The following is an 18691-nucleotide window of genomic DNA, read 5'->3' on the forward strand; positions in this document are numbered from 1 at the left end:
CACTAAATTCTGACTTTGTGTTAGTTACTTTGCTTTATTTGTATTACTGAATAAGTCAAATTAATCGGACAAAAAAAAACTTGTCCATCAATACACTGCAGGCTGCCAACAATGGAAACCAGGAAGGTTTACAGGAAAACTAACTGCAGCAGAAACACTCAGTTTTAAATTCATGAGTCAGACATTTCATCAGCATTGCAAAAATATTGCCAAATGTCACTTGCTGCACCTTTAAGTCAATAAAACATATTATTGTCTTCTCTCGAAGGACAAAGTATATTTTACTTCATGTAAGCAGACACTATTTCTACTAAAAGATAAGGTACTTCAAGTTAGTTAAGATTAATTTACTTCAACCAGTGTCGCATAAATTATCAAAACTAACATTTTTAGGAATTCTACAAGAGGATGATGATGACAGCTTTTGGTGATAAGGTAGTTATAAATTTAGATGAACTATGGTGACATTACAGCTTTATTATGGATACTTACAGACTATTTAGGAGTGATTAGGAGAGGCTGAAAGAAAACCTAGGTTTTGCTCTTGATCAAAAAAGTAACTGCAAATTTTGCCTGAGGACGGACTTGTGTGTGAAAACCTCAATGCTCAAACTGACTATTCTAGGTGGAAACACAAAAAGTAGCACTTTGCATAAAACAGAGTTACTAGTACTAATGGAACCATATCCAAAACTAAGAAATGAAAAAAAATTGAGCAGATCAATGATGTGCCAGACAACATCATACCGCTAGCCCAGAGAATGGGGCATAAAATTGCCCACAATAAGCTCTAAAGGAAACAGGCCAAGATAGAAAAGATTAGCGTCTCACTTGACTTTTTTCCCCCTAGAGCACAGCATTTGCTTCATTTTGGTTATGGTTTTATCTGGAAAGGTCTGTATTGTGCAGTGAATACAAGAAGATATATTTGGAAGAGAAATAAATATGAAAAGATTATGTCAAATGTGCTATTTTCTTTTCCCATTTTACCAGATCCTAGTAACAGTCACAGAACTATACTCTGCGGCAACATAATCTAATAATAAAACTGACTTTATTTAGATAAATGCTTTTATTTTTGGCTAATAGAATGAATTGGTACTATTCTGCTGACTCCAAATTTTGTAAACTATTTGGTACTTTCAGCCCCCGCTAGTCATTACATTTCATAGGTTTTACATATTGCCCAGTTTATGGTTTGCTAATTATGGTTATAATTGTAGCCTGTGACTCTGAGACACAAGACCTTCATTCCAAAGCAGACAGTTTTCTACTCAAAACTTGTGGCATTCTGGTCAACTAACAGGGAATTGAGGCAAAACACAAAGCAAGATGTTAGACAACCACCACAATCCAGAAACCATATTTGAAAAATAAATTTTGCTATCCCATTAATGCAGAATTCTATCTTCCATTCTCTCCTTGGCTGCCATTCATTATCAATTAACAACTCTTTCAAATCAATGCCAAGGCATAGTCAAAAGATTATATTAACAAGTAAGGGCCAACAAAATTTACAAAATTGTTTGGTGAAAAAGTAGTTGAAGAAATGTGGTCCTGGGACTACAACCTTCTACATATTCCAGGCAATTTGACCAATGGCTCTGTGTCTGCCCTAACGAATGAAAAATGGTCATTTAGTCAAGTTACAGAAAGCTGCCATCATCTGTGAAGAATCTCTGAAAGCATGGGAGGCAGCAACATCTCAACTATTTTGTGTTATATGAGGATTTGAAGGCCATTGCATTTTTCTAACTTTGTGCAGTCAATAATCAATTTAAACTAACCAAGTCCTTGGCACATAATAAAAGAAAGAAACAATGCAAAACCTAAAATTCAGAAAGGAATAGAAAATGTAAAGCATCACATAATTAACACAAATTATATGCCATTGCATATCCAATTACCACATCTCCACAGCAAGACTCTGGAAATCACAGAGCATTTCCCATCAGTAACCACCTCTCAATGAAGGCATATATCAATGATGAAATTCACCATTGCTTTTGGTGTATCAGCACAGCCTTTGGTCACTCAAGGAAAAATAGAACATAGCACTTTACAGCACAGGAAGAGGCCCTTACAGCAAGGAATTACCAGGTAAACAGAGCAAAAACAAAAAATTCTAGGATGCTCTCAAAGCCTCACCACCATTCTTAGGAACCCATGACCCACAACCATTCAAAATGAAGAAGGACTATTCAGGATGGCACTGAGACTTCTAGTTCATTCAATGAGAACACAAAGAATCCCTATGTAAACAGCTAAAAATGCAAACCATCTTTGAAATTATCCACCCTCCCTCAATTCTTGACCCACCTGTGGCAGAGATTGCAATTCCCATATTGGCATCAACCACCCAAGGACCCAAAGAAGTGGAAGCAAATCATCCTCAATCCCAAGGGATTGCCTATGAAGAATTATTAATGATTTAATATTGTCAGTGGAGCCATTTGCCTTTTGCTTCAAACATTTCTCCAATTTAAAAACCTGTTCCCTATAGTAGACGCATTGTAAAGAAGAAAATCTGTGAAATGAAGCATGTAAAAACATATTTGATGAATAAATATTGGCTAGCTTTACCCAGCTGTTGGCAGTCTGAGTTAGACTTTTGTGGTTTTGATTCTCACAACATAAAGATATAATTTAAGGGATCATTCCACCCTTTATTGTGAGGGCTACAAAGAACTTCAACACATGTCAAAGAAAAAGAAACAGGAGGAGGTCATTCAAATTTTCAAACCCAATTTACAAGATAGGTACATTGGTAACACAACAGTTAAGATATCAGACTAATAATCCAGAGCCTCTACCAATAACAAAGATAGGAGTTCAAATCCCATTTTGGCAGCTGTGGAATTTAAATTTAGTTAATAATCTGAAATTTTAAAAAAGCCTACATCACCTCAAAACTACCAAATTATCACAAAAATCCACCTGATATATTAATACCTTGCTGCTCTGGTCTATATTGTAATTCTGGACTCACCAGTTTGGTTGACGCTCAAATGCCCTCAGAAATAATCTTGCAAATTGGGCGGTTCAGCGACAATTTAAGATAATACACGTTAGCCTCACCAGTAAAACCTATTCCTGAAAACCGAATATTAAAAAATTGCAACTCAATTTCTGTTATCTGCCCCATCTATCTCTCTTTATATTTGCACCAATAAAATTATTAATCTACGTAAATTTCTACTGATCCAGTTTTCAATGCAGTAGTCATTGGTGGGATTGGCGAGATTGTGGAGGGAAGAAGGAATGGACAGAAAGGAAAGGTTGCGAGAGTCCAAGTTTATATTACCCTTTGTGCAAAAAAGGTGCTTGATGATTCCACTTCTGGATGAAGCAGGTTTAATTTGAAGATGGTGCACCTTTCCTCCCCTGGCAAAAGACCAGACCAAGCCCACTAGCCATCTTAAACACCTTGTTTGATCACGCTTCAACCATCTAAATTTAAGGGACTAAGCCTAAATTGTGTTTGCAATCTTTTACAATTTTTTTTTAAATGCCCAGCATCATCTGGTACCCATCACACCACCCTCTTGTGTCCAAAATTAAATAGCCTCTGTGATACAGTATTTGGAACCAAAATACTCCAAAAGTGGTAGTAACCAAGATGCTGTATTAACTGAAGCATGGCTTCACCTTTTGTGCTATAACCTTCCAAAGTAAAGATAAAGTATTGTGACATACAACTGAAGAAGAAAATGAAAAGAAAAATGCATCTGAATATCAAATGAAGAACAGACACTCTCTAAAATAAAATGCTGTCAAACAGTATTCCTATTCATATTTCCTCTCTCTTCCAAAAAAAACACTGCTCTGGTGACTTGGAATATTGAACAGTGTCTTTGACCAGAGACTTGTGCTTTCATTCTGCAGATATGATGACTATAGCTTTTTTTTCTTAAGATGTCAGACAGGAGTGCAACATCTTTCAACTTATAATATCAACCAAAAGATTATTGAAATTCTGACCAAATTTTCTTTCTGCCAAGCATCTACATGCAGCAGCCACCCTATTAAAAATTACCTAGTTGTTGAGCTTTTACGTACAATCCTTGATAGTGGAAGTCAACAACAAAATTGAGCAAGGGGAAAACCAGGAAGTATGACCAATTCCTCACTTAGCACACAACATCCACAAATATAAACACAAACGGGAACTCTGAAACTGCCCTGAACAAGGGTAGTGAAGATAACCCTATCAAATCTATCACTGTAGCCAAACAGGGACTGGGAATCGATCTTTGGGCTTTTCTGATCTATGTATCAGTTGCTTAAAAATCCAAGATGTGTTTCTTTCCAACAGCATACAAAATGTACTTTCATCCCATCCATTTGTATCGAACATAGAACATTAAAATCGAAGGCTAGGGGCTACTGTATAACAAGTTTAATCAGCTGAGTAGGCATCAGGGAGCCTAAGAACCAAATTTCCCATGTTAATACAAACTCACACATGGCTTTCATCACAAATCTTTAAAGAATACATGAAGACTTTATTAAGTTACAACCATTCAACTACTCATCCTGGAGTCACATACCGTACATATTACGCAGCTATCCTGAACATATTTAGCAGTACATATGATTTAAAATAAAACAAGCTGGCTGGTATTCTGCATTATTCCTAATATATAAAAATAAACAGTAACCTTTGAATTCTATATATAAAGTGTAAAACTGATCTAACAAAAGCTCAAGGATTTTACTGGATACCCAAGTAACATTCAACAGGCTGGTCTGAGATTTTATCAATCTGTATTTATTAACCCAAGTCAGGGAATTGGGTTAATAAATGCAGATTGATAAAACTAACAGCCTCATCTAGGTGGAAATAGGAGTTCTTGAATGAAAGAATTGAAAAAAGACCATCTGGAAGTGAATGTGCCAGATGCCTGATAAGCAAAACAACGCTTATCTGTGACACCTGCAAATGGTCAAAGATCCACCAAGGCTCACTCACAAATGGCCACCTTGGTGAAAATGAGGACGAGAGCAGTTAATTCCTATGAAAATAGACCCCAGCATGAATCAGCTCCTTCAAAAGAGTTAGGAAAAATCTCATTAATAGTTATAATGTCTATTATTTCAAAATCAACAGCAGCAACAATCAAGATAATTTGATATTAGGGGCACAGGCAAGAATCCACAAGGCGGTTCAAGATGAATAAAGTATTTCTTCCACATGGGTATTGGTAAACTGCACCACCTTCACAAAGAGTTAACACAATCACTCAAGAACGAGCTGTGCAGTAAAAATTCCATTGATTTCCAGCAACCTGAATTAAAAGTCCACGTACATCTTCCTAGGAAGAATTTTTTTTCCTGATTATCAACATATTAATGCCTGTATTTATTTGGAATTAAGCATTGATACCTGATGCCTATAAACAAGCAAGAAATCCAAGTGTTAGACGTGAAAGGACATCTGGTTTAGTTGAGACCAACGAAGGAAAAACAGAAGCATTTATCCAAACTATCCTCGTAGTGAACTATGAACTACGGTCTATGCAACCAGACAAACTGCCTGACATTTAAATACCTAATTTTCCATTGTCCAGACTAGCACTTATACTTCAACTCTGCTTAAGCACCTAGGTTTAAATTTTGAATGTGTGTACAATTGGCAAATCATTTCTCTTTCCAAACTAATTAACATAAAAACTACCATTCTCACTATGTAGTGCCAATACAATATGAATCAATTGTCATGTACAGCTAACAGTGCACGATTTCCTTCAGCAACGAGACAAGACGGGAATAAAAGTGAAAGAGGAAAAGTGACGTTAAAACAAGACAATAGCCATTACAACAATAATCTGAAGGTCATTAGCATTGTGCACAAATCCTGCATTCCAGTTTCAGCAAGATTTTTTAGAAATTTAAATTGCCACTTGAGTTTTTTTTCAGGAATGTAATCAGAATAGCTTCTGAGAACATTTTGGGGACAGAAGTGAGGGAGTGAATATAAAGAATCAGGTTTGAGAAGTTGTAAACACCACAACTTTATTTTTTCTTAAAAAGAAATGACCCTCTATTTAAGAATAGACAGTACATATATTAAGGTACATTTTCAGTCTTAATAACTAACATTGCTTACAAACTATCATGGTTATCAGAAACTTATCTACAGGTACATCAAGAACGTTTGAAATTTGTAACTGTAGTACAGAGTTCTGACAAGGATCAGTTGGCAAATGAAATTAAATCATTCTATGGAAAAAGAGCACATCAAGATACTCTGGATAGTGACATGATCATGGCACCATCACCTTAAACAGATTACCCATCTTGGACATTCAAGTTTAAAATTGAACATGTCCCTGTTCAAGGCTGTATGGAACTAAATCTTAGCCAACCCAGACCATTTGGAGAACCACTGTGGCTTCAAGCATTTAGTCCTTAAATCTCCCCTTCTGTAAGTAAGTGTATAATTCTAATTCCCTCTCCTAATGACCAGTAACTCTGCCTCTCAGCCCCTCCCCTGTGGAGGAGTGGGGATGGGGAAAGTCAAAACAAATTCTTGAACTGCTATTCATAGCTGCTTCTGATTAGACTAAAGAAATTCTGTGCAAGATTGCCCATCGAGAAAAAAAACAGGAGCAGTTTTTAAAAAGCAAGCATTGAGATAACAGGCATCCTTACAGATACTGTTAAATAGTAAGAGAATCCATATCATCGGATTTTACTATGCTAAAAGCCATTTTAGCACAAGAATGGAAAATCACAAACATTAAAATAAGCCCATTATGTAAAGACCTCTGATTAGATCCAAAAGACAGCCTCTACCCAGGGATACAATCACCTAAGTGTAGGATAGAAATTTAAGGGTAGATTTAATCAGAATTTAATATATTAAGGATTGATAGAAGGAAACTATGTTATTGGCTGGTTGGAAAAACCAACACTACTAGTCACAAGCTAAAAAGTAGAGCAAGATTTTTTGCAAGTGAAATTTGGATACACATACAGAATGATAAAAGTCTGGAAAACTATATTGAATGCTGATTGATAGATGGATTCTTAGTCAAAAGATAGAGGCATAAAAGGATAAAGACACGTAACAGACTTCAGTCACAATCGGCCAGAACCTCAAATGGTGAAATGAGCTTGAGGGCTACATGGCCTATGTCTGTTCTTGATTTCCTGATGAGTTATGGGCAAGGTATTAAATGCTTGGGACTGCCAGGGTATAGTAGCACAGTGGTTAAGTTCAGATGCACAGACTCTTAATCTGGATCATGAGTGCAACCAGGAAAAATTGAAGTTCAGTTACTGCAATAAATCATGAATAAAAAGGACACAGCAATAATGACACCCAGGAAACTACCAGATTGACAAAATGATCTCGAGGAAAGAAATCTGTGTTTGTCTCCCAATCTTAACTGCAACTCCAACTGAACTAGAAAGCCACTCAGTTCTGGGGCAATTAGGAATGGATACTAAATGCTGCCCAGCATCCATAAGCAACAGCACATTCTATGAATGCTAAAAATGTTTTCAATGCTTCAGATAAATCGTTAAATAATCTGTGTTCTTTGGAGTAAAGGCATTAAAAACGCATTTGTAGAAATTACTGTTAAATAATTTATAATATTCACTGCAGCACTTTGGGCTGCTCTGATGGTCCACCTCATAAAGACAGTCCTTTACAAACATACCAGAAAAATCCAAGGCCTAATTCTGGTCTACCAGGACAACAGTAACAGCACTAAAATTGACAAGCAAAATTTAGGTCAGGGAGCTGTTGCTTAATGGTGAATACATAAATGTTAAGTAAATGCAGACTACTCAAACTTCCTGGAAAAATAGTTTGCACACAAGATATTCCAAGGAATCCATACAAATGCATGGAGGTGTGATCACTGTCCCATATTCAATGAACTTTGCCACACTTCCTAACATGCAACAAGTTAATAAATCCTAGATATGAGCTACTAACATAGCACCTCAACGTGCTGTATAATTCAATCCCCCAAATTTGTACCCCCTTGCATCTCCATTACTTTAAATTTTAGAAGAAGCCTACAACTGTTTTTTGGTTTGCCATTGTTTCCCAGACTAACATATTTTGCATCCATTAACTCCTGGGCAGAATTCATATTAATATATAGAACCACTCCAGAGCAGCATCTTAGTTACCACCCAAATTTTTCCATCTGATATTCGTGGAACCATGAACATTGCCTACTGGTGGCACAATTCACAAGGACAGACAGCACTACAGCATACTCAAGCATACTACAGCACTGAAAAGTAATCAATATTAATTTTAGCACATAATTTTGCTGGATAATTGCAATATGCCAATGTAGAGTTATACTCCAATGTTATCAAGGTTGGTCCCAAATCTCAACTGCATATTTAAAATTTCAGTCAAAGGATCAGGTAACATTCCTGTTCTATTAACTAGAAGAGTGTCAAATGTGGATATCCTTTATTATAAAAGTATTACAGATATAATAACTTGACTTCCCAAGTCAACTGCTCACTTTTCTTAGTGTCCAGCACAGTAACATTTATCAACACCCTTAAACTACTGAGAAATCCACTAAGTTGATCGTCTTGCTCTCACATGGAAGGAACTTCCTCCATAGGGCAATCCAATTACAGGAATCCTAAGAATGTAGATCCAGCTGAGCAAAAGTCTAAGACTCATGCTTGTTCTGAGGTAATAATGTAATAAACAGGGCTACATGGGCATGACCTGGAAAATTGCCAGTTCTTAATGATAAGGCCATTGCTAACTCCAGGACCATGGGTGATCCAGCTGGTAAATCAACAAAAGAAAATCCAAGTCAAAGGAGGCTATTTAGCCCATCAGATTTGTACCAACTGAAATAGAAATAGCTACCCAGCTATTCCCACCTTCTAGCTCTTTCATCTGTAACCCAGGTGATGGCTCTCTGAGTACACATTTGAATATTTATTTGTAAACGTGGTAAGGTTCTGCTTCCACCACCTTTCAAGCAGCGAGTTCTAGACCTCTAAGTCAAAACGTTTTTCCTAATGCTCCCTAGTTTATTTTTAATCTCAGCTAAGGGAAATAGGTCCTTCTTGTTAATTCTATCTAGGATTTTCACAATTTTATACACCTCAATTAAGCCTTCCCTCAATCTCCTGTGTTCCAGAGAAGACTACCCCACCCTAGCCTATCTCTCCACATAGGTAAGCCTTTCCAGTCCTGGCCCCATCCTCTTAAATCTCCCCTACACCCTCACCTACGCAATCAGATTTTTCCTATATTGTAGTTCCCACTGCTTTAAAAGGAATTTACCACCATGTAGTGACTCCAGTCCACTATTGCGATATTACTTCTCAGCCTGGTAAAATTTATTTTCTATCTTAACATCCACACCATTAATTCCATATCCCCTTGCTTTGTTGCACCTTCCCCAAATGCATTTTGCATGAAATTCTATTTGCCACTTTTCTGCCCATCTGACAAAGTCATCTCTGCCCTTCAAGTCAAAAGTTTTCAACACCAATCAAACAGAATTTTGTTGGATCATCTACAAACTTTTATCATGCTCCCTACATTCAAGTTTTAATCATTAATATTTACAACAAACTGCATGGAATGATGTATTAAGCCTTATGGAACTCAACCAGTAACAGCACTCCAGATAAAAACATTCAATCACTACTCTCTGCTTCTTGTCACTGAGCCAATTCAGGATCCAATTTGCCACTCCCCACTGGACACCATGTGTCCTTTCTTTAATGACCACTCCACCACATGGGACCTTTTCAAAAGCCTTACTATAATCAATGTATACAACACCAAATGTACTGCCCTCATTATTCCTCCTTGTCACCTCCTCATAAAGCTCAATCAAATTAATCATGCATTTCTTAACAAATCCAGGCCTACTGATCTGGACTAATTTGAGCTCACTGAATTTATATAGACCCTCAGAATAGATTCCAATAATTTGCCCGATGAAGTTAAACAAGTTGACCTGTAATTGGTCAGTTTACTGCTTCCCTCCTTTTCATACAACAATTGCAATCCTCCAATCCTCCAGCATTATTCCTGTAAACAGGGACAACTGAGAATTGATGGTCAGAGTCTGTGCAATTTCCTTCCTTGCTTCTTTTACAAGCATGGTATAGATATCTAGGTGCGACAAGTTATCCACTTTCAGGAGGTGTTAGATCCCTTATCAATTCCTCTTTTACTATGTGCATCACATTTTACACTTCCTCCTTAAGTGCAACATTAGTATCATCCTCTTTGGTAGACAGCTGCAAGGTATTCATGAAGAATCTATGCATATCCTCTGTCTCCACAAATAGGTCCTATTTTCTTCAGTTATCCTCTTGCACTTCATTTATAATATCTCTCAATTTTACCTGCAGTTTTTTTTCGTACAGCACTCTTTGCTTTCTTAGTTTTACTTTTAATTTTACTCCTACACTTTGTACATTCTTCTTGGATTTTGAAGTTCTTGGCATCTTATAAGAGATTCTCTTTTTTGCCTTATCCTACTCTCTGACTGACTGGGTCCATAATCAGGGGCCTCAAAATTAGGCAGTCCTGCCAAAATTTATTCTGAACCTCGCGGATCTCTTTCTTGAATGCCTTCCATTGCTACAAAATTAATTTACCACCAAGTAGCTGGCTCCATTCCACTTTTGCTAAATCACTTGTCAGCCTAGTAAAACTTGTTTTATTTTCAAAAAATTTTGCTATTTTATCTGTCTTTTTCCATAACTATGCTAACCCTAACCGAATGAAGGCCCGTCCCACTGATACTCCGCCAAGGACACTCCCAACAGTGAGAATACCCTTTTTTCTTTAGTGCAACCATATAGCCCCTTAACATATCATTCCTTCTCAGAGCCGTGATTGTTTCTTGAACCAATATTGTCTACCAGCCCCACCTTTTTTATTTGCCCTATCACCAGAAAACCAAGAACATTAAACAGCCATTCCTGCCCCTTTCAGATGAGTTTTCTGTAATAACCATGTTATACTTCCACATGTTGATCAGTGACTTCAGTTCACCTATCTTGTGCATTTATTGCATTTAGATATATACCATTAAGCACAGGCTGACTTTTCTTTCGATTATTTTTCAACCTTTCCTTGCCCTACCTTCCAAACTTCACTCATGTTCTGCCTTCCATTTACAGATCTGCTTTCTCTCTCTGAATCCTCCAAGGATACTGGCCTTGGTCTTGTTAAAGTGCAACCTGATTGTGCTGTACCCAATATCCTGTGTACAAGACTGGCAGAGATCAACTCAATTCTGAATACCAATCATTAGACCAGTTCCAATCTGCATCACCATAATAACTTGCTGTTGCTGCTTTAAGATTAGAAATTAAACAAGTGAAAAGTAAAGTCTGTTTTTTTCCCAGCTCATGGATGGCATTATGTATATTTAGATGGGAAGGCATATTATAATCCAACGAAAAAGTAAAGAGAACTCCCATTAACCTTTTGACTTGGCTTGTACAACCAAATCCCATCAATTTGAATGCTGGCTGAATGCCCAAATTTTAACTGCTATTTATTCATTTCAGTTTTTACTGAATTTAAATGAGAACAAATTTGTACCAAATCACAAAGTGTAGCAATTCTCAATATGCTTAAAAAAAGTAAAATTATAAAAATACCCAATAAAGTCACTCACAGGAATATCCAGGAATTGTGGTGGAAAAGAGTTAGGTTCCTTGAAGTAAATCCTTCAGAACAAATTGAGAAAGATGCCATTTCATGCACATTTACAATAGAAACAAGCATTTGGAACCCACAATCTTCTTTAAACCATTTGCTGAACACCGATAGTACAGCTGAGCTAGTAAAGTAACATACAAGCAAACCACACAAACCAGAAGATCACAGATTTAATTACTCATGTTGAGGTAGCTAATCTCAGTTTGGGCAAACAGTACTGCTATTGGTTTTGGCAGCTCCAGATTGCAAAATGGGAGGAAACAATCAGGTTCCCACACCGAATTACTTTCCAGATAATGCACCTGTGAACGTATCCTTGGACAAATCCTGGGCTGATCCATCACCAGCCCCCAAAGACTCCATTCACTCCTACAAAGGAGTGGCTGTGGGAGAAGGACACAATGGATCCTGAGGAATACTTTCATGAGCAGACTACCAAAGCCATACGACAAAATGCCTCATTACCAAATCTCATCAAGCACCAAGATCTCAGTTAGCTTACAGTGGCAGGGGTAAGAGTCTCACTCCCAACACACACTGCCCTTGAAATGGCTGCAATGTAAATAAGACGATCGTCCACCTCTTTGTGGCCTGTGTTTGCGCTAAGGAGGCCTGTCAAAGAATGCAAGCTTCCTTGTGAAGGTTTGTCCTGGACAGCTGTGAAACAGGGGACTCCCTGATCTACAGGCTGTTCACTGGGATGCATACTGATGCAAACATCAACTTTTGCTGCAAGTGAAAGATGCACTTTGGTCTGCCCAAAATTTGTCGGTCTTACACCGCCATACAATGTCCGTAAGTGAATGCTGCTGACTGGCACATTCCAGACTCCAGAACACATTGAAGCTCAGTGCAGCCAACATAAAGGCTTTATAGGAAGGACTGCAATCCAAGGCCTGCTGCCATTAGATACTGAAGCTGGGTCCTGTGTAACAGACTCTCAAACATTCCATGAGTGCATTGTTCAAACAGGCCACACGAGTGGCACTGGTGCTTAGTAAACAGAGTGTACTGATTTGACACCACAGTGAATGCATTGACTTGACGACACTACGAGCATTAAAAACATATACTGATTGTATTGTATTTCCTGTATATTTTTATTAATAATGTTTGTTTTTTAAATGAAACAATGAAGCCTACGCAGAAAGGTTCTTTTTGGTGCAGCCACTACAAAGGCCTAGTGGGGAAGGATGCCTATCTGGGGTCCTGCTGCCACTGGACATTGAGGGGCTAGACTTTGTACAACAGCCTGTCAAACACTGCATGGGTGCAGCAAGGAGGAAACATGAATGGCATTGACCTGATAGTACAACTAATGTTGAGAAAGACATGTTCTGAGTGTAATTACTGGATATACTATGAATAAAATGTATTTTTGAAAATAAAAAACCTGCTCCATCAGTCTTAGAATTCTAAGACAGCAGAATTATTACAATTATTTTAAAAATTGTGAATGTCATTTCTAATTCGGTTTGAGCACCCATGTACAACATCATGCACTTAACAAAATAAAACATATCAAGGCACTTCAACAGAGCACAAATTTGATACCAAACCACAGGGATAGGTGACCAGAAATTTGGTCAAAGAGAGATTTTAAAGAACACCATAAAGGAGGAGAGAAAGGTAAATGCAAAGTTCAAACTGGAAACTCAAGGGCTCAGTGCCTAAGCAGCCGAAGGATTAAGCATCAATGCACTGAAAAATCAGGGATGTGCTGGAGTCCAGAAATTAAGACAGGTAGGGCTGGAGGAGGTAACAGAGTTATGGAGAAATAAAGTGATGGAGGTTTTGAAAACAAGGATTACAATTTTAAAATAAAGATGTTGCTGGACCGGAAGTCGGTGCAGATTACTGGGCATAGGAAAAGAGCCCACAATGTACGAAGATAAGTGACCAATCAGCAACTCTCCAGCTTTTAAATAGAAAAATTACTTCAGAGAAATGTTCCACAAATGTTTTAAATATAAAAACCCAGCAAGCAACTATCACTGTTACAAGCACTAAGAGTTATTCAAACACTTCATTTTTCCTGTTTCATTTTCCACATCTAATAAACTTGAACACCTGTAATGATTTTAGATATGGTATATACTTTACATCAGTATAGTTGCTGACATCACCCCGATCAACAACTCATAAGATGCCCCAAAGCTCATCCAAATGAGAGAACGAGACTGAATCTGAAAAGAAATGCCCTGTTAACTGTTGGCGCCGGAAGCATGGCGACACTTGCGGGCTGCCCCCAGAACGTTACGCAAAAAGATGTATTTCACTGTGTGTTTCGATGTACATGTGACTAATAAAGATGTCTTACTTGGAAACTCAAAAAAAAAGTCAAGAAGGTAAAGGGGAAAACATTACATTTATTTCACTTAAGTACTTAGACTTAAAGAAATATTTGCCAAACCAAAGGCTATCCTGGGACTAACAACTCATTCATAAAAGACCATGGTACTACTTGGGAACATACTGACAGAGGTATTTGAAAAATGAATAAAAACCTGAAGGTTCCTTAAATGTAGCACACCGAGGATACAGTATTGTGACACTGAGGGAATACGTTCACTAACAACTGTTAAAAAAGCTCTGACCATAGGACAAAGGCGCAGAAGTCTTTATCAAAGTAGGTCACGTAGTGATAGCTAAACAGGTCTAATTGTCCTCTCAGTCCTTCCAGGGGTAGGAAAGTAAAGCACCAAAAGTTTGGTTCTGAATTCACCAGCAGGGTACAATAAATAAGACAAGTGAGATTTTCCAGAAAAGACAACTTGTGTTTTATTTTGGGGACGATAGGACTAATTATTTAATTACTGAAAATCTTACTGTTTATATACTACATACTTTTAGTTGCAAATAAAATTCTCTTTCTTCCTCTGTCCTTCAAATTTTTGATTATCAACCATATTCCATACAAAATAGTCCACGGAATTTTACAGAATATTTAAGCCATCCTGGTTCAAACTTAATGTTTAAGACAAAATACTGAAGAAATAAGTGTATTTGATTTAAAGTACTCCTTTAAGACGATCTAAATAGCTAGTGGAATAAAAGCAAAGGTCAAGGCAGTATAACTTCAAAAGGCCATATATTCAATTGTCAGGCTTTGCATATTAACTGATCCAATATGGAGGGAATAGATTTCAATGAAAACAAATAGCACAGGAATCCAACTCCTGATAACCACCTGGTGAATTTTTCAGGCATCCACGTATACGTACATCAATGCCAGGGCTGGTTTCAGTCAAACAGACTAATTTCAGATAGAAAATCATTTCCAAGGAGTAACCAACATAATTTGCAAAATATTAAATGAAAGATGGACAAACAGAAAGAATGAGCAAAAACAAATAAAACCAAGTCCATTTAAAATAGTACTAAAATCATAAAGTTGTATCTCAAAATCTCCAAAAGTTTGCAGGCAATTGGTTCTCAGGCCTGTCTCAGTGACAGTGAGACAGCTGCCAATGAGCCTGAAAACTGAACAGGCTGAGCCAATCTGTCTGCTGTCTTAACAAAAATTAACAACAGTTCTGTACATTGGGAAATCATGTCAGAGCATAACCCAAAAAAAATCACACCTTGGGATTATTTATGTAATCATTTGCAAATTACAAATTTTTCAACCCAGTTGAAGGATTTAATTCTCCCAAAGCCAAGATACACCACCACTATTAAGAACAGGAGTGAAAATATTTGCAATTAAATCACTACAGAATTCACACATACTCCTTGATGTAATATCACAACCTAATTTAGTACTACCATACAACCAAAACAACAGTAGTAAAGTGAAAAAACTGCCCATAGAAAGCTTTCTCTCATCTAAAGTAGCAAAGAGATACCATTAAATCATAGACAGTGGGCAAAGCAAATTTGACATGTACCGTGCAAAGATGATGCTAACTATTGACAGAAAAATACTAGGTTCAATAGAGTATTGGTAAAAAATGAAAAGACAGACAACTGCTTTTAACACAAACAATTTCACATTATGCAATACTTTAGTTCATCACAACCTGATCTTTCACACCACGACAAATGACAAGCCTTGTACTTCACCTCACAGCTCAACACCCAATCTTCATACATCCTAAACTGTAAAGGGCAAAATGCAGGATCGTACTAATCGGTATTTTCAACAACCCAAGAATGCAGTGTGAATATTTTATTAACAAAATCCAAGAGTGTGCGCTAGATTATCCACAATCAGATATTATATAAAAAACAAAGTCCATTAATTTTGCACATGCAAAAACAAAAGCAGGATTTTAAAAAAGATCCAATGAAACTCCACCATTTCAAGTCTTAAAATCAAGCAGAGTAAACAAAATGCCTTGAATATTTTCCCCCTCCTCATTACGATGCCCAATAATTAAAATAACTGTGGCGGCCCATGCCCTGCTGCCCCAGTGTCACTCATGCCCAGTCTATCCCGGGCCTGCGATACCCGCTTCACGACCAGGCCCGGGATGCTGCCTCCATTCCAGGCCACAGCAAGAAGTCTGCTCCCCTAACGTGGGCCTCAGTGTCTATTTTCGGCCTCGGTATCGATCAATGGTTACGGCCAGGACTGAGATGAGCTGGCTCGGATTCTGCTCCCCACCCCCTCCCTCCTCTACCCCCCCCCTCACCACTCCCCACCCCCACCCCCTGGCGGGTGCCCCCTCTGAGGCTCGAGTCGGGCGCCACTCAAGACTCTTGTCCCCAGCCGGACTCACCCTCTGCGACTCGCTTCCCTGAGAAAGGCGCCCCGCTCCCAGAGCTGGGGGTGTTGGCCGCTGGCAGTCTTTACTCCCGCTCCCACACCCGTTCCCAGTCCCGGTCCGTGTCAGCTCCAGGCTCGGCCTACACCCGGAACTATTTCCAGTGCGGGGACTTGCCACTCCATGTAGCGCTCCGCCGGCCGGGCCGCAGCACCGGCCAGGCATGCAGCGACAACTCCGAATGCCGGAAAGAAGAGCGGGCGAACCCTGCTGTCACTCCTCCTCATCCAATGTATGGTTCACGTCCGGCTGACTGTAAACACTGATGAGGAAGGGCAGAAGTTTTGTACTGTCAGTGAGGAGATGATGTTTTTAATACTGGGTGTATAAGAAAAAAAAGAGGAAGATTGTTCGCCTCAAATTGTTATTGTTTGTAAAATCGATGTTGTTTTAAAATACCGTTGTATTCCTCATGCACAAAATTACTTGCATAACATTCTATTTTCGTTAAATATTCCCTCCCCCCCCCCCCCATTGATCACCATGTTCACATTATAACAGTGACTTTAGTTCAGTGGTACTCTGTCGTCGTAAAATGCTTGGGCTTTGTGTGAAAAATACGGAATGCACACAGGTATTAAACATATATAAATACATTACAATTTAATATATTAAAAATAAGTAGATTTTCAGTATCTTGGTGCCTGCACCCTCACAGTATTGAGAATGACGGGGGTGAGGGGCAGTTGGTCAGGTGCACAAATGAAAGGATTCAGAAATTCGTGCAAATGAAAGGATTCAGAAAGAAGTTACCAAAGATGCGCTCAGGGAGAGGAACACAATTTATTTTTATACAAATAATCCAATAAATAAAGTTTCAATACCTGCTCCAGATTGATAAAGTCCTTTAGTTATATTCCTTTTTATTGGTTCTCTTATTCTCAAGAGTCTTTGCCATTGCTGGAACGGAGATGGAGCATTCATTGCGAGCATGTCAGGTGAATGCCCAGTCTTGCTGTCAATCAGAGAATTTCTCTCTGCAGCTCCAGAATGTTGTGATTCACTATAGACGTAGCCTCATGTTGCTACTATATTGTATTGAAATGCACAAGATGCTTGCAGGAAATCATACATGTGCGTTCAGACCTCTGCCATCTAACCGAGCTTCTTAACTCAGCTCACCATGATATCCAAATATATATATATTTGGATATGTTTATGTATTTAAGCAAAAGGCTTCTCAAGGAAGTAGAATACTGATTGCAAACATTGGTATAGATTCACATGAAGGGAAAAAGTAAACATCGATATCTTTTCCTTTTAAATGTTGTATTTTTTATGTAATATAGGTTTTAAAAAGTGTTAAATCTTCATGTTATTGAGAAAACAAGATGGCAGCTAAAACATATCCCCCATATACTTGAAAAATTATTGCTTTCCTTTGTTATTCAACAGTTGATGGCTTTGGCTCCTATTTGTTAATTGGTCAGTTCTATTTTGTTTTCTTCTCTTCTGTTACTTCCAAGCTGCTATATAAAAATAATAATTGATCCAATCAGTATGGTACACGGTGGTTTGTGGATTCTGGTCAGATGGAAGACATGGATTACAAGAAAATGCTGAACATTTATATTTTATTATATCTGTTCTTCTGTCCTTGTGGACTGCATGAATATGTAGTACAAAGCCTCATGGGCCGCAAATGAAAAACTTACATCAATGGTATCATGAATTTAGAAATCTTAGACTTCTAGTACCTGGGGAACATGGTGTTTGATCAATAATTTGGCACCTATCTGCCAACAGTTCTAAAAATAATCTTTTCCAAATCACCGCTCATGTAAAATGACAAAATATCTGTTCTTTGATCCTATGGGGCAAGACTAGGCTGCAGTTTTAGAACCATATATTGAAGGGTTTTTGATTTACTTACCCATAAAAAGGAATTGAAACCGTTATGTGAACTGTCAGCCCTCAGAGCAGTTGATATTCATTCACCATTCACACCCCAACAGGCCAATCGTAGCACACAATAAAGAATGAATAATCAAATAATTTGAGTGCTTACTACTAAATTAATCATGGGAATAGCTAGCACCAAAGAACCTTTACTATATGAACTGATATCCCATAAATTCATGCTTCTTATCACTGCTTGCATTGGTTCTGTCAAACAGACAGGCATTTCAATATTAAATGAGATATCCAGAATGGTGATATGGTTACCATTGGCTAATAAAATCTCAAAAAGACTGATGCAATTTGTTTTTAATGCATTTTAAGGGTA

General features: G+C 37.9%; 1 protein-coding gene across 6 annotated transcripts in view; it reads right to left on the reverse strand.

The window, feature by feature from the left end:
- foxj3 (forkhead box J3) overlaps positions 1-16558 on the reverse strand; it is a 113113-nt gene extending 96555 nt beyond the window's left edge. For all 6 annotated transcript variants that reach the window (XM_052039317.1, XM_052039316.1, XM_052039315.1 and 3 more), the window contains exon 1: positions 16420-16558. The gene's annotated coding sequence lies outside the window, so the exon portion shown is untranslated. The remainder of the gene's footprint in view (positions 1-16419) is intronic.
- Positions 16559-18691: the final 2133 nt, after the last annotated feature.

The sequence above is a fragment of the Pristis pectinata genome, chromosome 26 (genome assembly GCF_009764475.1).
Source record: "Pristis pectinata isolate sPriPec2 chromosome 26, sPriPec2.1.pri, whole genome shotgun sequence".
Classification (NCBI taxonomy): Eukaryota; Metazoa; Chordata; class Chondrichthyes; order Rhinopristiformes; family Pristidae; genus Pristis; species Pristis pectinata.